At 27.4% G+C, this 22,041-nt stretch overlaps 1 protein-coding gene and 1 long non-coding RNA gene across 8 annotated transcripts in view; both read left to right on the plus strand.

The window, feature by feature from the left end:
• LOC122849204 (scavenger receptor class B member 1) overlaps positions 1–22,041 on the plus strand; it is a 192,162-nt gene that overhangs the window by 22,989 nt on the left and 147,132 nt on the right. The window lies entirely within an intron of this gene.
• On the plus strand, positions 14,954–20,494 carry LOC122849205. Its single transcript, XR_006373533.1, has 4 exons — positions 14,954–16,584; positions 16,653–16,849; positions 16,925–17,464; positions 17,556–20,494. It is a non-coding gene; the product is annotated as an uncharacterized LOC122849205 (long non-coding RNA).

The following is a 22,041-nucleotide window of genomic DNA, read 5'->3' on the forward strand; positions in this document are numbered from 1 at the left end:
ATATACATATATACATCATTTAATTTATCGAATGAGTCTTTACGTGTCATACAGCTATTCTTTGTACTGCTAATACGCCTGAACTCATCGACAATAAAATGTTCGGCTGCAGCAGCAGTACAACGCTTCGCAGTCTACTTTACTGCTACGGCAGCAGGAACGTACCGTGCCTGCGGTGCCTGCAGCGGGAACGTTTTTTCAGTGTACGCCTGACAATGATAACGATATAGTATATTTCGTTACAAGTGCCCACTCAGAGAGTGTGCTCTCAACGAATTTGGAGGGGCAAGCACGAGCCTTGGCGAGTGTTTACCCTCCAAATGAGTTGTGAGCGGGCTCTCTGATTGGGCACATGTAACGAACCATATTTTATGTTACTAGGGACAGTGGTAATAATGTGTGAATTTCTAAAAAGCGCACTACCCCTCTTGCGCTTTGGAAATTCACACATTATTCCCACTGCCCTTGTAACATAAAAATTTTTTTATGGGGGGGTGAGAGGGGTAGTGCGCTTTTCAGAACGAAAATATACTATTTTATGATATTTATGCAACGTGATAAACAATGAAATTGAAATTTTTTTTTTTGAAAACAACACTGTTTTTCAATTATACATGTTGTGACAAAATTTATTATTTCGTCGTTATTCGAATTAAATAATCAAACGATAAGCCCGATATAAATCAATAAAGTCTGATTATTTATTCGTTGTCGCCTGAATTGTTAATAACTATGGGAGTTGGTTGTTAATAATCCAAAAGGATCACTCCCCAAGCTCTGTGGAGAGTCAAGTCCGTTACATGTGGTGTTAGTAGTGCGTATTGATTCGATGTCCCGTAACGTGTCTTGATACTTTAAGGCAGTATGTAAATCCCAAGGTAGGATAATTCTTTGGGTTCAAAGAGGCACCCTTGTAACCATAGCTTAAAAAAATAATAAGTGCCCTCTAATGTCTGTAGTTTGTATACTTTACTGACGCGTCTTTAGAAGTATGAGTGAGGGCGCCTCGTATTTACACACACGTAATACTACTTCAGCAGATTTTTAATGCTTCGCCTGGTACTTTTTGACTGTTTTTGACCCTAAATTTTCGTCTTAAATAATTAATAACTTTTAAAATTCGTGGTAGAAATCGATGATTTTTTTAAAATTATTTTTGTTATTAAAAGAAGTATAAGCTGTAGTAAAATAAAGGTTTTCTGTGAGAGCGTTTTTTCAATAGGAGTGAAAACGTGCCAATGCTTCCTATGCTTGTGTGTTAAATTGTTGCCAACTTTGACCCTAATTATCTCGGTCAAATCGTGGTAGAAAATTACAAAAAAAATTTGATAAAATAGATCTTTATTTCACTTAAAAAATAAGCCTTCTTTGATCAAAATCTGTGAGAGGGAATTTTTCTTCAATATTTTGACATGCTGCCTTAAACCTCATCTTGGTAAAAGTCTCCTCTTCCATCCGTGGACGAGACGAACTCACCGAAGGCTACGGGCTGGATCGTAAACCTATTCGTGTTGCGGGCTAGAGAAGCGTGCTGTGCATGTCCGGGGCGATAGGTAGGAGAGCACGCAAGTGAGAGAAGAGAGCCCTCAGTATCTCAGCACTTTGCACTGTCGTGAGATGAGACACCTTGTCTGGCTCTTGAACGATCACTACTTTTTCTTGACTGGCTCTCTATGGTTCACTGATGGTTCTCTCTATATCATTTGGATATTGTTGCACAATTGTTTCATTTTATAATATTTTAAAGGATTGGCTGAGGAATAGTTAAGGCGTCTAGTAGACTCTAATAATTAAACTTTTAAATTGGAAAATATTGTTGTTATTTATTTTATGTCATTGTTTCTTAAAACTATCTGTACACCTGATGTTTTCGGATTTTTGATAAGATATAATATTTTTTTCTATATTTTTTATTATTTATACTATATATTTTAATAAAGGCACATAGTAAATTAAATCATTTGTAATCAAACTATGGAACAAGATGTTTTTTACTAAAGACATAGTCGAAAGTACTAACGAAATCTTTTTTTTTAATAAACTTTAGATACAAAGTGCTATGTGTAAATTAATGTTTCTTATGTTAGCATAGTAGAATTGACAATTGACGCTCGTTAAAATCATCATTCAGTACCTAAATTCGAACAATATTATTTATACTACTCATCAATTTAAAAAAAATACGATTCCCGATTTAATTTTTATTGTGTGTTTTATATTAATTACGATATTTGAAGCGAATTTTACTATGTTCGTCGGTTCAATCCCCGGTCAGACTGCGAAAGAAAAAAAAAAAAAAAACAAAAGCTTCTGCGTTAATAATACAACAGAAAAAAAATTGACAATTTTTTAAAATATTTTTTAATCAAATATATTTTTGACTATACAACATAGTACTTTTTATTTTAAACATGGCCATTTTTACGATTGAGTATTATGATACTTACTACGTCTGATTAAAATTCTCAAACATAGTAAAACTCACTGATTACATGATAAATGGTGCTAAATTTCCCAAAACATCCACCAGTACTATAAAACATAGTAAAATCCAGTGTTTTTTTTTAGTAAAACCTAATATTTTTTTCTCTCCGTATACACTCAATTAAACTTAATCCATAATCAAGTATGAGAAAAAGAAAAGAAAGTCGGGAAACGAGATAACTACCGTGCCTATTATACACGGCATAGAGCTAACCCTAACCCTCCAATTCCTTGGGAATTTATTTTAAATTATGATTGAGATTAGGTAAAAATATTCTGTCTTCTGATCATCCTATAAATCAATACAAGCTTTTTAATAAAAAAATAAAAACATATTTTTTAGATGTATATTTTTTTTTTAAACTTCAGAATTATTTTCAGAAATTGCGTTTTTATTGAAATTCTTTAAAACCTTACCGCACTCTGACAAACATTATAAAACCAAATCAGATCAAAGCATTATGGCTTCCAAGTCCAAAGCAATTCGACAACATTATAAAATAAAATTGAGCAAGAATAATAAAATGGTGTGAAAGAACCTTTATTTATATCAGTACAGCACCCGTATTCAGAGGATGTTCTCATTAGGGCTTTTTTTTCCGATAGCAGTGCTTCAAAAACTTTTTGTCAGAGTTCTGTATGAATCGTATTTTATTACAAGAGAGCTCATTTTTATGTAAACAAATAAAGCTGTCAAATTTTCAAGTTGATTGTTGTTACTGTTGCAGACAAAAATAGAAATAGAAAAGGACAAAATCAATATTCCAGGGAGATTAAGATAAATTAATATGAGGTTAAACAATAATATTCGCAATATGTCTGATCCTATTGAGTATATGAGTGAGCAACAGTTTTTAGAAAAATTTAGGTTTTAAACAAGATATTTTTCTTATTTCAGGTGTTGAAAAAAAAATAAACGTGTATTTGTATCAAATTAATTTTAAAAAAAAAATTACTTTCTTGTCATCATTGTCCTAAATAGTATATATATACATTAGGCTGATTTGATTTTTTTTTTTTAATGTCAAAAACACTCTCGGAATATCTTCGGTATTTCTTAAAAATGACTTAGTCAAAATTTGAGCCCAAAAAAAATTTTAAATTATATAATTGAATGTTTTTTGTATTTTTTGTGCTGACGTGACCTGCCAAATTACGTACATAAATAAAATTACAGATGAAAAAAATTTGAGGTTATACTTCATGTAATTAATGATTTTATTAGATTCGTTTAAGAAATAAATCAACACAAATATAAGAAAAATAGATCATTCAATTTACTCTTTTTTAACTAAACAAGTATTTTCCTTTGAAACCATTTTTTTCAAGGTTGTTTATAAATAATCGAATTTCTACTCGATTTTTTTTAATTAGGCTTATTTTTTAAATGAAATCATTATTTATCTTGACGATTTATTTCAATTTTTCTTGCCTCGGCTTTTTTTAGATAATGAATGTCAAAGTTAACAACTTTCTTACACGAGAATAGGGCGAAACAATTATTTCCTTTTCTTAGCAGCATATAGTAGATCCGTTGTCTACTCGAAAACTTATTTTTTTCTATCAAATTGTAGATAAAAAAAAAACGAATATAATTTGAAAAAATAAGTTATGTTCGCCACGGATTTTAAGAGTTATTCGAGTTTAAAAAAAAAAAATATTTGCTTTCTCGTGGCAAGTAATGCACACAGACGTGAAACACACAAGCATATAATGTAGCTGTGTACTATACTTGCTTGCTAGCAGTAGTGTTAGTGTTGTTATCTCTAATAACCTGGCGAAAATTGCAATCTATGATTTGTTCTTAGTTTTCTTATTATTTGACCTTGAAAATTATATGGCAATCATTTTTTTGTTATCAATAAATGAGCTAACAAACGAAATTACTTAAGCTTCACTTATACGTAAAAGTGGTAAAAAGTTTACTTATTTTCCATTAATTAACAAAGAACCTTTATATCAGGACAGTATTCAATATCGCATCGATGGTGCGCGCGCCGTATGTTGTCGGGATTATTGCAGTTCCAGAAATTGCGTTTTTCCTGAAATTTCTCTCAAAAGTTAGGGCATTCTGACGAACATTATAAAATGAAATCAAATCGAAGCAACACAAAGCATAATTTCTTCCAGATCCGGAACGATTCATGATGAAAATGAAATTGAGCAAGAATAGTAAATAGTGTGAAAAAACTTTTAGGTATATTTACAGTATTCAATATCGCATCGATGGCGCAAAGTGAATAATGATTTTTTAAGCTGCTGTAAGCTATAATTCCAAGTCACATGTTGTTGTTATTGTTTATTTTTCTTTTCATCAAGTTTAATGAGTTTTTTTTTTATATTAAGTTATATGTAAAAGGATTTAATCTAAATCAGCTGCCAGTTTTAAATACTATTTTTGACGTGTTCATTTTTTTGTGATGCACAACTATTTAGTAAGTTTGAGTAACAAATATTAATAATAATAAAATGTCAGATAAAGTGAATAATATTTAAAACAATGATGCCCAAAACATCATTATCAACGAATTTCTCGATAGTATAATTGATATATCACATGTTAATGTTGATGACAATGGAAGATGGTTGCTGTCAGTGAGTGACAGAATATCATCAAGTGTCGAAGATGTTCAAGCTTGGTTAAGAAAAGGTTTATCAGTAAGTTCACTCAATGATTTGGCAAATGATACAACAAAAACAATTGATATAAGAACTTTTACGAGACCGAAAAAAATGGAAGAATGAGTTTGGAATAAATAATGGTAATAACATTACCAACGAGTAATAATGTTTGGAAATTAAATTATCAACAATAATCATCAATAAAAATAAATAATGAAAATGATAATAGAAATCAAAAAGACAAAGAACATGTGTCAGCAATGTTGAGACCATGAGTGTCAGGCACGTTATTAATATTATCGTCATTATCAAGTGGTCAAGAAAGTGTTGTTGCATTTTTTAATATGTCACAATCAAATAGTATTAATTCTTCTATCAATTTAACACCTGATTTTGAGATAAAGGCACGAGCGCTCGGAGCTCAACATTTGCGGCGTTGCAAAATACAATATTTTGTAAAAATAAAAATGCTCAAAAAAAAAAAAAAAATACATACTTATGAAGAATGCTAATATGCATCTTTTTTTTAAGTAAATTTTTTTTTTTTTTTAAATATTTAAACAAATAAAAAATAAAAACACAAAAAAATTTTTATAAAAGATTTCATGTTTTCACAACTATACCTCGTCATAACTTTTTAAATTACCAACCGATTTTCTTGAAATTTAATACAGACCTAGGTTAGTTATTAATGAACTTAATGATATATGAAAAAAAAAAAAAAAAAAGTCAATTGTTAATTAGGAATAATTAATTTACGGGTAGCGCGCGTGAATGAAGTTCTTTTAACTTTGCTGATAAAAGTTATCGAGCAAATTTGAAAATTTAACAAAATTCAAGTGACAATTTTTTTTATTAATATATAAATAAGTTATTTTCAAAATTTTAAATTTTTTTATAAATAAATAACAAAGTTATTAAATTATTAGTAAAACGCGCGCCGCGCGCTGAGTAAAAAACAAATAAAATATTATTTCACGAGTATTGTTCCATTTATACATTTTACTGAAGTCATTCTTTTTTTTTATCACACAAATATTTAATAACAATTGTCATACATATAAACAAATAACAATTATTTTTAACAACAACAAATAACTTTAAATAATATTATCACTCGAGTTTTATTTTTTAATTTTTTTTTTTGTTTTATTTTTTATTCCCAAGTTATCATCTTCAATTTTCTTCTTTGAATTAACAGCTTCTTGTTTTATCTTTTCATTTATTTTTTCATTTTCAATTTTTTTTGAAGCTTTTACAATTGTTTTTTCAAAAAAGTTATTATAAAATATTTTTGCTTCTGGTGATAAATATTTTTGTAAGCATTTTACATCTTCCAACTTTTCTTTACTTATGCCAGTTGGTCGAACATGTGGTGTATTTAATAAACTTTCAAATGTTATTTCTGGATCATAGATATTGAATATTTTAGGTACTTCATCTGTACTATATGTATTGAATATTTCAATTTGACAATTAGGAAAATATCTTATTTTTACAGCATCTCTAATATGAATCGATTTGCGTTCATTGAATTTTCCAGGAAGAACAGTTTCAAAATCTTTCATTTCAATATCTTCATCTTTTATTATTATAAAAGGTGGGTTTCTTAAATTTTTTATTATCTCTATGTAATCATCTTCTGTCTCTATTTTTTCAATATTTTTTTTTTTTCTACCATATAAACCAAAATTTGCATCACATGAACAGTAGGAATGACCTTTTACTGGATACACATGAACAATTTCAATTTGTAATTCTTGTGATAATATTGACAGAAAAGATAAAACCAAATAATTCTTATTTTGTCCACCACAACTATCTGACAATAAATATATTTTATTATAATAATTTAATTTAAGTTCACTTTCAATAGCATTGTATAAAAAATTACAAATTGTATTTCCACCCTTTTTAAACGTGCCTACTAAAAACAAATACATATAGCTATTTTTATTGTTTAAAACATTAATATTTAAAATATGAAGCCATAAAAGTCTTTTATAAAATTGTTTTGTAACTGGTAGTTTAGGTAAAGGCAAGTTTTGTCCGAAATCAAATTCAAGTACCAAAACGTTTTTTTCATTTATCATTTCATTTTTAAATTGTCTATGAAGTTTAATATCATTTTCATGTTTATCTAACTCAGTATTACTCTCGGTGCTATTTTTTTTCTCAAAACATAAGTTGCATACATCAGTATGTGGCTTAATAAATGTAAAATTTAAATAATGGTTGAAATATCTATAATAAGTTAATGACGCGAGAGAAGGTTTTTTGTCTCCAGTTTTTAATGTGTAAGAAACCAAAAATTTTTTATATAAATTTGCCAAAGTTAAATCACATTGCTCAAATGTTAATAATTGACATCTTTTTAAGTTGTAATGAGATTCAGAGTGTGGCATAGACAGACAATGGTTTTTAATTAATTCTTGAAGCTCATTACTTAATTTTAAAGGATGCTGAGAATGTGTACCCCGTTTATCTTCTAATGAGTCATTTTCTAATAATTTTTTATGGAGAGTAATAAATCTTTTTTTATCTATTTTTAATAATTTACATAAAAAACCCCGACATACCTCAGTCCGAAGAAAAATACAATGAAAAAAGTAATTCCAAGAAACAATTTTTTTTTCATGAGATTTATCAATTATTGTGTCAATTAAATTATTCTTCAAGGTCATAAGACCACTTAACATTACACTTTGTGATTTATAATCACCTGCAGTTTTCCAAAAATTATTAAAAAATAATTTTTGATATCTTTCATTAATTTTTTCATGACACTTTTTAGGACAACAAGATAAAACAAAAATAAATTCTTTGGCAGATATGAGAGTCTCTGACGCATTTACATATTCAACTCCCTATAACAAAAATTACTCGTCAATAAAAATAAAATATACCAACAATAATGTTAAACTGATATTTGTGAATAAATAATTAAATAGATACACTCCCACAATACCTCATTTTTAGTTTTTCTTTTAACTTTTATTGCCCAGTTATCTTCATTTCTAAGTCTCTTTCTACTTGGATTATTTATCTTGATGTCAGACATTTTTTAATTCACGTTTGATAATAAACAATAAAAAAACTAATAAGTTAAAAATTTAAACGCAATATACTAAAAAACGAAAAATATTGAATTTATATTGCGTTTATTATCTACAAGTGACTCTGTTGGAATATCGAAGACAAATGAAAAATATACATCAAAATCAACAAATAAAAAAAAAAAACAAAAGAAAGCAATGCTTGAATAACAAAAATATAAATATTCCACGATATTGACTTTTTTTTCGGTCAAAGAATTGAAAAATAACATTAAAAATTTGTTTGATAGTAAAAAAAAAAATAATTACCTCAGTGAAAAGCATAAATATCAAAAAAATGATATAATAAAAAACGCGACGATCTCAAGAAAAGACGGGAACATTAGACCTTCATATGAATAATTAATTTTACTCAGCGCGCGGCGCGCGTTTTACTAATAATTTAATACCTTTGTTATTTATTTATAAGAAAATTTAAAATTTTGAAAATAACTTATTTATATATTAATAAAAAAAATTGTCACTTGAATTTTGTTAAATTTTCAAATTTGCTCGATAACTTTTATCAGCAAAGTTAAAAGAACTTCATTCACGCGCGCTACCCGTAAATTAATTATTCCTAATTAACAATTGACTTTTTTTTTTTTTTTTCATATATCATTAAGTTTATTAATAACTAACCTAGGTCTGTATTAAATTTCAAGAAAATCGGTTGGTAATTTAAAAAGTTATGACGAGGTATAGTTGTGAAAACATGAAATTTTTTATAAAAATTTTTTTGTGTTTTTATTTTTTATTTGTTTAAATATTTAAAAAAAAAAAAAAAATTTACTTAAAAAAAAGATGCATATTAGCATTCTTCATAAGTATGTATTTTTTTTTTTTTTTTTTTTGAGCATTTTTATTTTTACAAAATATTGTATTTTGCAACGCCGCAAATGTTGAGCTCCGAGCACTCGTGCCTTTATTGCACCCAGGCACTCAATGTTTTGGGCATCATTGTTTTAAATATTATTCACTTTATCTGACATTTTATTATTATTATATATACAATGACATTGGTGATTGTTTAGCAATGGCTGTTCCACAAATTTTAACTGAATCAATGATGCAAATAGGTATGTTTAGTGATGTTTCTGGAATCCATCTTCAAAAGATTATTTAGATAATTCAAATAGTAAAATTGACGATAGTTTTCATAGTAAAACTCTTACTAATACAAATATTATTTTTACGTCTAAATCGTTAAATGTATCGGGCAAAAAAAAAATTAATTAATTATTATAGTATTATTAACACCATCAGTTAAAAAATTATTAATTGCTAATACTACATGTGATACTGATCTGTCCAATCATTTGAGCTATGTATTGTAACAACAGATTTAGACTCATATTATTAATATAGACTCATTTTTAGAAGAAAATCAAAACATTAATGACAGTATTTATTTACATTTATCTTCAAACTCAACATTCAACTGTGATAAAAATCAAGATGATGATGATTGTGATAATAAAAATACGAAATTTAGATTTTCCAGATAAATCGTTAACATTTACACTGAAAAAAAAAAGTTCTACCAGATAGCACTTTTGTTCTAGGAAATTTTTAGTTTTAAAAAAAGAAAAAAAGTTCTTGTTATAAATGGAAAACTTCTTGTTAAAAGAAAAAAAAATTCTTGAAACATGACAAAATTAGATTTAAAATAAACCTAAAATAGATTTGAAAAAAGAAAAATTATTCTTATAATGACGAAAAAACTTCTTGAAATAAATGCTAAAAAGGTCTTGAATGTAGACGCAAACTTCTTGAAAAAAATCTTTTTGTTCTTACTTCATGAACAACAGTTTCAAATTTTAGAACAAGGCTTCTTGGAAATAATCCAAAATAGCCTTGAATTTAGACGCATACTTCTTGAAAAAAATCTTTTTGTTCTCACTTCATGAACAATAGTTCTAAATTTTAGAACAAGGCTTCTTGGATAAAATTCAAAATGGCCTTGAATGGAGAAGAAAAAGATTACTGTCAAGTCAAATTTTGATTTAATTCAAGAAGAAAATTACTGCTAATTTAAATAAAAAAAAAAATTTATTTATTGAATGATACTTTTGTTAATTAACAGAAGAATGGTACAAATCCAACTTTTTTTTGCGCATGAGTTTTTTTTCCTAAACCTAAATAATTAACCTATGAGGGGATTCGAACCCTCGACCGACGCGAACACGATATTTAAGACCTAACGATTTTCCCATTGAGCCACGAGCGCTACTACGTGATGGCAAGAAAATTTTTGTCCGTATAAAGCATGACATTTACAAAAAAAAATGAATCATATTTGAATTAATAAATTAACATTTAACAATAAATATATGAAAAAATAAAAGAAATATAATTATTAAAATTTAAAAAATCTCATAAAAAACCACTAGTAATTTAAATTTATATTTGATATTGAATTTTTTCTTAATAGTTTTATTTATTGAATACATTCACAGGAAAAGAAAATGATGGTTTTACATTGTCAGGATTTTTTTTTATATTATTAATAAAGTAAAACAAACATTGAAATAAAATTTTTTATTATGTCTTATAATATATGTAAAAAATATAATAATAATTATATATTTTGTTGATTCGTTAGAATATGAATAATGTCAACTAATATACCCAGTAATAAATATTTTCTTCTTCATTTACTTATTTAAATTTTACGTGTTGGGATTAATGAAAATTTTTGTTTTCTATATTCCATTCTGCAATTAATTTGATTTTCTCCATCACTGTCATTTTCAAGACGTTCAGGTGTCACAGGTATGACCTCGTTGTCATCTTTTTTATATTTCTTTTTTATTTTTCGACAAAACTAGCTGATAATATGTTTTTATTTTTTACGAATTATCCATTATATTTTCTTCTTATTATTACTATACTCATATGTCATATATATGTTTTTATTATAACTTTTTTTTCAATAGTTTTATTTGATTTTCTTTATTTTTACTTGTATTTTGTTCGTTATCTAAAATAGGTAATTCAACGTGTTGAGCATAATGTGGCATGTATGTTAATAATTCTTTATGTTGTATGAACGACCAGTTACCTGTTTCAATGATCACATAAGCTTGAACGTGCTCATCTAAATACATTGTACAGTGCTCAATTACAATAAAGTAAATGACATTATTTGCTTCAATAATGTGTTGAATTTCAGCAAACACCGGTTGATCATTTTTAATTTCCGTTATTACTGAAGCGCCTGCCTTGTAGATGGTACCATCATAATTTGCTTCAGATAGTAAACTCACGTTTCCATTTTCTAGTATGGGGTTCATCATTTTGAAATTATTGAAATTTACAATGGTGTTTAAATTAATTTTTTTTTTCAATTTGAATGATCGATGGTTTATCATTTTTTTTCTATCTATAAATATTTTAGCTAGATTTAGACTTTAGTTGGTATTTTAGTGCAAGGGAAGAACATGCGTTAGTTTGTGAGAGTGCTACTTTTGCATATCTAATGTTATTACGATGGACAGCTTCTCCCCGAATCGACGAATTATAGCGCAATGGTCCCTGCATAAGCATACCTCGACTATAATGAAGAAGAAAATGATGCTTAGGTTTTAGTGTTTCAAAGTCTTGAAAGTTCATTGTTAAGTATAATTCATGATGCTCTTTAATTAGACTTTTGAGTACATTGACATCATTATGCGTAAAGCTTGGAGCCATTATTAAGAAGAAAATTTTTCTTAATAATATGTAAAGCTGCCATGTAGCATTTCCTCGAGGAATATATCTTTCAATCAAAATTCCTAAATATTCCATAATAAAAGTCATTTCTGATCCTGACAGCTTTAAATTTTTTTTTTTTAGAACTTTATCACTTATGGCACAAGGAATATTTTTACCACTTGTTTTAGGGATGTTCAAACAACGAATATTCATGTTCAAATCATCAAGATTAAAATAACAGTCTAAGTCTTGTAGTATTAAATAATTCAAAATTAATCCTAGCTCATATCTGCAAATGCCTTCTTGCAAATCATGAAAAGGATCGAGAGTAATCATATCATAAACTGAAAAAAGAGGCTCAAACAAGCATTTCTCTTTCACACCATGGCTGTGTTTACCACTTTTTATCGCTTTTTGTACATCAAGCTTATAATTTTGTTCATTTATAATTAGGTCTTCTCTTTCTTCAGTTAAATTTTGACATTCTTCTCGAGTGGCAATACATATACGACAATAATGATCTGCCCTAAAGCTGCTTACAAATCCAAGCATTTGGTTAAACCCTAAATTGTCTCCTAACACTTTGGCAATACAAAAATATACTTTTTTAACACTCCCATTGACTTTTATTTCGATACCCTTTTCTTTAAGATCTAAAAGCTCGTTCTTGATTTTTCCAAATATTCTTTTATTACCTAATTTTTTATAATCCTTTTCTTCATGAAGCTGAGCTAGAAACCAATGCTCGAGTTTACTTGCAAATTGTGGAGGTATGCAAGTGATGCTGTAATAGACTCCACCTATTTTTTTTTTGTGTGATCCGAGAGGATTGTTTATTTCGAAGTCATCAAAAAAAAAGGACAGTGGAATAATCATGTCATCCGGACGTTCAGATTTAATTGTTTGCCAATATGTACCATCAAGAAAAGAAGAAAAATTTTCACTACTAGGAAGCTTGTGGAGACATTTACTGATAACTTCAAAAATATTAGGTAATTCTAAATATTTTTTTAAAACACGAGCCATGGGAACTGTATGAATTTGTGTGTCTACTGAATTATAAACAGTCTTACCTAGCTTTTTGATCAAACGGGGTTTTATCTGCCTATCGACTGTTCGAGCTATTGGTCTTATTAATGCATTCTTTTTTTCAAGACAATTCAATGCTCTGTGTTCTGTTTTTACTTCAGAGAAAGAATTTTGAAAAAATTTTAAAGCTATATCTAATCTTTTACTGGCAAATATTTAAGGATCTATTGTTTGTAAGTCTGTGATAGATGTCTTTTGATAATCAGTGATGATGGAAATTATTTTTTGTGTAGCAGATCTTGATAACGAAACATCAGCGTATAAATTTTTAACAAAGTGAACTGCTCTTTCAGATTGTCTTTTTTCGAACTCTAATAACTGCAAATCAAAGGCTTTTTCAGATAAATTAAATGTTTCATCTAGAACAATTTTTTCACTAGATTTACAATTTTCTTGGATACTGTCATTTTTCTTAGTAGAAACGTCAGATAGCGGTGGATTTGTACAAATTTTTTTTTTAATTGCAAGATCATCTAGAATAATTTTGTGTTTTTTGTTTTGAGATATTAATTGAACATTAGAATTGGCTTGGTTTGTGACATGTGCAGTTTCAACATGTGTTAGATACTTATAAATATCACCAAATGTTTTGGAGCAATTTTCACGTGGACATGTACCTGACTTGGGTGATTTCTTATGAAATTGTTTACAGTGGATCAACAAATCTTGTCGACTTTTCTCGTACGATTTGCAAATTGGACATTGATACATGATTCTTGATTGATTTTTTACGTGAAACAATTACAAAAACTGCTGAATTTACATTATAAGTTCGATTCGATTTTCAAGAGCATTCGAAAATTGAAAATAAGTGTCCAAAGTAACTAATTAAGTTAAAAATAAATGGAGCTTGATGACAGGAACAAAGACGTTTTTTTCAATATTTATGTAATTGTAATTTGTTAATTTTCCATCTGTGAAAGAAAAAAAAATAATGTTATTATTAAAAAATTTAGATTTTAACAGATTTTCGATTATTTTAAAACCATTGAAGTCAGTGGGACATGATAAAAAAAATATCTCATGCGTTGGACATAAAAAATGGAAATAAAAAAAATATAATTTATTTTACAACAATGTCATCAACAATAGTAGTAAAATGGATCGATTTTTCATATTTTTTCTCACGAATTAATCAATAGTTATTATCCAATTTTTAATATCTGATTGAACGATGAATGATGATAATTAGAAAAGATGATCAAGATAATAACTGTGCTCTTCTAAGACATGTACTCTGTGAAAATGAGAATTTCGGTTAACAACAAAATAAAAAAAAAAATAAAAATGTTTTACTTCTAAATAACTTTGTTCATAATATTTTTTTACATTTACATTCTGTTAGATAATTTAATTTTAAGGTTTAGTATTTTATTACTCATTTTCATATTAAATTGATAATTATTTTTAAAAGAGTTCTGTATTTTTTTTTACTATCAGTATAGAATGCTTAAGACACTGAGTATTTTCTTCGACATCTTTTCACATATTTTTGAATGAAAAATAAACGACACGAATTAATTATAGTAATAAAAAAAACTGCTTAGACTTTTTCCAATCACATTCATCAATATATAATATAACGAAAATAAAAATGTGATGGTCATTGCAAAAAAAATATTGTAACAATAAAAATAATATCAATTTTACAATTTTATCATTGAAAATATTATTAACAATAGCAGTAGAAAACGCCATGTTTTTGAAACATCTTGTAATTATGAATCATATGAACCAAAGTTTTTACTTTTTAAAATAAAAAATTGATACTTTATATTATTGGTACTCACTAATTAAACATTATCTTTCTTCAGTGTAATTATTAATTTTACAACGATCGTGTATTTTTATAAAAAAACGTATAACAACACTTACAATAAACGTTATACAATTTAATCTGTGAAAGAAAAAAATTACGATTTTGTTAAATGATGAATATTATTGAATATCAGAATTTTTTATTTTTTCAATATCATTTGAGTTAGTATGACATGATAAAAAAAATATAATGATTCATTATACAACAACGTCATCAACAATAGTAGTAAAATGGATCGATTTTTCATATTCTCACTCACCAACTAATCAATAGTTATTATTTATCCACTTTTAATCATGTATTTTATCAAACAATGAATGATGACAGTTGGAAAAAAAGTTCAAGATCAATAAGTATGCTCTGCCAAGACATGTTCTCTGTAAAAATAAAAAATTTAGTAAATTGCAGAACGTGTTTGAAAAAAGATTATTTCGTTATAATTTACCAATTATCCATTTTTGTTGATATTGATAATCCATACAGATGCTGATATTGATAACTTGTAGTCTTCCTAACCTCGAAATCGATATATAAGCTGAACTTACTTTGAGAGCCGATTTAGGGTTCACAAATATATAAATTTTATTGAATTTTTTGATTAAAAAAAATGTATCACCAGTGAGAAACTAATACTTATACTAAATACATTACAAAAAAGTTTTTTTATCAGTTGTCAAGTATTGTTTTTATTTTTTGTCACACTTATGTTGCTGTGAACGTTTGACATTTCACATGGCAGGAAAGTCTCTCTCGACGGTTGAACCACGTGCGAAAAACTCACACTAATGTAAATGCGTGCGTATCAAGTTGTATCCACTAACAAGGGGTACGTTCCGAAAGTCACTCGGAAGCCCGAGACTTCAAGATGGCTGCTACACGGACATGAATACCATCGTAACTTTTGATAGTATTTCATATTCGTGTTGCAGCCATCTTAAACTTTTGAGCCTCTAAGTGACTTTTGGAACGTACCCAAGGGCTCATGACTTCTTGCACGTGCATGTGTGTAAGCGGGATCGTTGTGTTTTTTTTTTTTTTTTTTTTTTTTTATAACAAGCTTGAACTTGTAGTGGGTCACGCAATCAAGCGTATACTGTGTTTTGTGTATCTTCAAGGAAATAGCTGATTTAATTGCACTACATTTTCAATTATTTCAATTATCTCGAGCTTGTTAATATATAAAACAGGATGGTAAGTAAATTATTACATTACTGAATTATTAGTTTTTTTTGTTGTCATTCACAAAAAAATATACATGAGTTCATTGATTACGGTGTTATTGATCTCGATCTGAATTTTTTTTTTTTATCGAGAATTTAGTTTTTATGTTTACTTGAATTTTGTAATTTTTAATAGTAGCTTACAGTGTTTTTGTATTGCAAACATTGTTGTTATTATTGAAAATAAGTTTTTTGTTCTTTCAAACAGTACAGCATGAAAAAAAAAAAACAAAAAAAAAAAAACGAAAAAAGAAACTATAAATTGGTTGAAAAATTATATCTTTTTTAATTTAAAATAGGCAGAAAATGATGAAAGACAAATAGACGACCAAGATGATGTGGGTCATATAGACATTCAGCCACGTCAACTTCGTCGAGTAGACGCTGTCAGTCGTATTGAGGGAATGAATATTGTGCAACTGATAAGTGAAACACCACAAGGTAGAGCTATCATTGAAGGATACAACAACTCAAATCCTCATCAACTACCGAGACAAAAAAGAGACCAAAAATACATCAGAAAAATTGTGGGAGATGCTGGTTGAAAAATTAATGCAAGGTAATAATATTATCATTTGTAAATTTTATTTATATTTATAAACATATATTTATTCATTTTGTTAACAGATTAGGAGTGTTTGATTTAGAAACAATGTCAAAAAAAATATGTGAAATATTTAAAAGTGAAAAAGAAGAATTTTATTTCCAAAGAAAAGTGGATGGTACATACTCTGGTTCATTATGGCATTATGTCAAAAACCAAAAAGCTGATGTCGTGGGTATTCGACGAAAATCTTCAGTTCTTGACGAAGAGGTACCACATGGTAATATTCCTTTACTTTATTACATAAATTAAAAAATTTTTCATTCTACATAGTTTAAACTAATATCGTTTTCAGAAATGCAACAAGATATTGCTGAAAGTAAAGCATTTCTTGACGAAAATACATGCGAGCCATGGGACAGGGTGGAAGAAGCATGGAAATTAACACTACCATTACGTAAAAAAGAATTACAAAAACAACCAGCACAGGAAAAAAAAAAAAAAAAAACAAGAAAAAGATGATGAGCCTCTGTCATTGACAACTTTTTTAAACAATTGGCCAAGTTTAAAAAATTCGTCAGGGTACAGACTTATCCAATTGGATTTTGGTGCTTGGTATCCAGAAGCATATGTACTGTCAGAAAATAAACTTGATCAGCTTATTTATAAGTTGAATATAATACGTGACAGCAACAAGAAAGAAGTACAATTAAAATGGGCTGCTGAACTCAATGATTTGAAGGAATCGATTGCCTCTGAGAACACAAGTCAAATTGTAAAAGGTGCATCAAAAATCAAAATGCTCGCATACTTGATGCCACCACATGGACGAGCCAAAAGACGTGTAAAAACAACACTTGTTGACGTTTTTCTGAGTATGATAATGCACGTTGAAGTAAGTAAAAAAACATAATCTTACATTAACAAAATATACTTAGTAAACATATTTAATAATTAATAAACATTCACAAAATATAATTTTTCAGACTGGTGAAGCAGTAGATGAGGCAATAGCTAAAAGATCTCGAAAGCTGAAAAATTTGGGTAAAACAATTCAGCCAATTATTGTTGTCATTGGAATAGATTGGAATCATCTAAATGAAGTACTTTGTGTCATCGACGATGTAAAGTGGAAAGTAGATAACGTTGTCACTGCTTTAGACGTAATTTTTGAAGCATTTTTCACGCTGGATGTACAATACCCCTATGAAATGTCATCCAGCAAATCTTGTACAACGTTAAAACACCAATTCACTATGAAAGTGTTGGTATTATCACCAATCTGTCACCAATTCCAGATACTGATGAAATAAATTATACACCAGATGTTCAACAAGTCCATGAGGAACATGGATACAATGAAATAATACCAGAGGTACCTGAAGAACAAGATGACAACGAGGTCATACCTGAGACACCTGAACGTCTTGAAAATGACAGTGATGGAGAAAATCAAATTAATTGCAGAATGGAATATAGAAAACAAAAATTTTCATTAATCCCAACACGTAAAATTTAAATAAGTAAATGAAGAAGAAAATATTTATTACTGGGTATATTAGTTGACATTATTCATATTCTAACGAATCAACAAAATATATAATTATTATTATATTTTTTACATATATTATAAGACATAATAAAAAATTTTATTTCAATGTTTGTTTTACTTTATTAATAATATAAAAAAAAATCCTGACAATGTAAAACCATCGTTTTCTTTTCCTGTGAATGTATTCAATAAATAAAACTATTAAGAAAAAATTCAATATCAAATATAAATTTAAATTACTAGTGGTTTTTTATGAGATTTTTTAAATTTTAATAATTATATTTCTTTTATTTTTTCATATATTTATTGTTAAATGTTAATTTATTAATTCAAATATGATTCATTTTTTTTTATAAATGTCATGCTTTATACGGACAAAAATTTTCTTGCCATCACGTAGTAGCGCTCGTGACTCAATGGGAAAATCGTTAGGTCTTAGATATCGTGTTCGCGTCGGTCGAGGGTTCGAATCCCCTCATAGGTTAATTATTTAGGTTTAGGAAAAAAAACTCATGCACGAAAAAAAGTTGGATTTGTACCATTCTTCTGTTAATTAACAAAAGTATCATTCAATAAATAATTTTTTTTTTTTATTTAAATTAGCAGTAATTTTCTTCTTGAATTAAATCAAAATTTGACTTGACAGTTGTTACGTACCAGGTTGATTTAATTAAATTAGTCTATGAAATAACAAAAGAAAAGAAGAATATTTAAATTGAAAATTAATAATATAATTTATTAGGAATAATTTAATTCAATCAACTTGGTATTTAACATTATTTTTTAAAATCCTCATATTTTGTTATTCCCTACAGGGTAACGGGTTAGGAGGGAATGTGTATGATTGTAGATGTACCTTGATGTAAGAATAATCCGAAACAATTGTTGAGAGCGTGTCAATCTGGATGGTCGCCTGTTGATGTTTGTAGTCTCGAATAATCCAAACGGTAAAATAAACTCGAAGCACAGAAAACAACACCCCGGAGAAATGTCACAGTCAATAATTTTTATATAGGATTAGGGAAGGTTAAATAACACAGGAAATAATAATTTATCACAAGAATTAATTAGTTTAAATTCACTCGAAAAATGTTATTTATTTAAAACGTAAAAGTTCAATTGATTTTATTTAATTTTTATCAGATGTAATTGATTTAATTTTAATTTTAAATTTTTAATTTAGTTTCAATGATTTGAATAGAACGAAAGTTGTCGCAAGAGTGACGCTCCTTAATATTAAAAATAAAATTATTCCCATAAAAATTTAATTATTAGGTAGGGATGAAAAGTGGTACCATAGTTGAACCAATCGGATTTAAGGGTTCCCATGGTAGTCAGCATTTAATAATTTGCTTAAACATTTTGTTAATAATAATTTAATAATTTTAACGGATGTAAAATCTCGAGTTGCAAAGGTGACTTTGAAATGTGTTTATAAAATGATTTTAAATAAAAATTTATAATATTGTGAGAAACAAGTAAAATGATAATTTTGATTAAAATGCATAAAAATAATTTTAGAAAATAAAAAAAAGAAAGATGTTATTTGCTGACTCGGTATCTCCATGTGTTAAATCTATTAAATTATTATTTTTTTTATTAATTATAAATTATTTTAATACCAAGACGTAACACAGTAATCTTTTTCTTCTCCATTCAAGGCCATTTTGGATTATTTCCAAGAAGCCTTGTTCTAAAATTTAGAACTATTGTTTATGAAGTGAGAACAAAAAGGTTTTTTTCAAGAAGTATGCGTCTAAATTCAAGGTCATTTTGGATTATTTCCAAAAAGCCTTGTTCTAAAATTTAGAACTATTGTTCATGAAGTGAGAACAAAAAGGTTTTTTTCAAGAAGTATGCGTCTAAATTCAAGGCCATTTCGGATTATTTCCAAAAAGCCTTGTTCTAAAATTTAGAACTGTTGTTCATGAAGTGAGAACAAAAAGATTTTTTTCAAGAAGTATGCGTCTACATTCAAGACCTTTTTAGCATTTATTTCAAGAAGTTTTTTCGTCATTATAAGAATAACTTTTCTTTTTTCAAATCTTTTTTAGGTTTATTCTAAATCTAATTTTGTCATGTTTCAAGAATTTTTTTCTCTTTTAACAAGAAGTTTTCCATTTATAACAAGAACTTTTTTTCTTTTTTTAAAACTAAAAATTTCCTAGAACGAAAATTCTATTTTCAAGAAGTTTTGTTATCAAATATAGAATTTTTTTTTTCAGTAGCCTACATTTTAATAGAAATTTGAAATAATTATTAATTGACAATTAAAAAAATAATTTAAACTCAAAAATTAAAATTAATCAATGAATTAATTCAACTATAATTTATTGTATATATGTATATAAACGCAAAAAAAAAAAAAAAAACCTCATTGAACTTGATGGAAAAAAAAATAAAAAAAAACTACATGTAACTTTGGGCAATCGACTTACTAGCGCCGTTACTGGTGATAATATGCACTGGTTTGCTCCGATTGCTCTACTCCGTGAGCTTCAACAGAAGCTTATGCTAAAAGCTCATACACAATGTGACGTCACAGATTACCCTCCTCATAAAATTCCATGAGAATAAATAATAAATTCATTCGTCAACGTTTGAAAAAAAATATATTATTATTAAAAGTTTACAAAAAGATGTGATATCATAACAAAAAAAAAAACCTAGTTTTTTTTACAAAAAGAAGCGTCAAGTATTGGAAATCGTTTAGCTAATTTATTTTTTTTGATACAAAAAGATGTGGTACCAAAAAAAGTCAAGAATTAAATATATTTTCAATGCATATATTAAGTCTTAACTGTTGACAAAATTTTAAACTTGACCCCACCTTTTTTTCCCAATTATCTAATTAACAGGAAAGACATCTAGATACCTCACTTCAGCATATTAATTTTTCTCACCAATTTTAATTGTAATTAATAAATTTGTTATTGACTGATTATCAATGTAATTTATACTCATTTTTTAATTTTACGGAGGTGGGATAGACGCGAAGCGTCCCACCTATAGTATTGTTTTCACTATATGTTTTATGAATACCGCTCATAGCTTCCATAATAATTAAGCTAGATTATTCGTATTAGGCTTAAATTAAAGATCTTGACGAGCTCTAGAGCCTCTGATAAAATTAAAATTTTTTGGGTAATTATTGAGTTTACAAATGACAAAAGAAAAATGTAACGAAATCTTCGAAGCGAGATATTAAGAAAACTAAGAAAAAATCATGGATGCGAAAATTTCACAGATAACAGTAAATGATAAAATAAAGATAATTAAAAAAAGTTTATATTTTTTAAAATCGAATTCGTTTGTTTATTCAAGAAAAACTGAAACGACATTTTTTTGGAACATACATAACTTTTTAAAAAATTAACTAAGGGGTTTTATTTTAGTTTTAATGGATTCCTCGTCGAAAAATCTACAACCAGGGCCATACTTGAAATATTTTCAACAATTAGTTTTTTTATAATTAGCGATTGTTTATAAAAAATATCAGAGTGAGTAGTTTATAAAATAAAAAGAATCACAAAGAAATCATTCAATGAGCTTATTTGGCTTATCAGGTTGTAGAAAATTTTCTAACAAATTTTTTGACTATAATATGAGATTTTTTAGTTAATTATTTAAACAATTAATGAAGACTTAAATAATCATTATTTTTTTTTTTCATTATTTTTTTTTGCCGTACGCACGCGCACTTGTGACTGTAGAGCATACCACCCGGCACCCACTCATTTTTACCATTAGATTTTTTTTTTTTAAGATGGCAGATGGTAGCACTCAACAATTCTAGGAATCAATTTGGTTTATTTATTTTGTATTTATCCTGTTTTTTGAAAGTTTGAGATTAAAGTTTGATAAATAAATTTAATATAATGAATAATTGTAATATAATAATTTATTATATTACAATTCAT

Source organism: Aphidius gifuensis, linkage group LG2 (assembly GCF_014905175.1).
Source record: "Aphidius gifuensis isolate YNYX2018 linkage group LG2, ASM1490517v1, whole genome shotgun sequence".
NCBI classification, from domain to species: domain Eukaryota; kingdom Metazoa; phylum Arthropoda; class Insecta; order Hymenoptera; family Braconidae; genus Aphidius; species Aphidius gifuensis.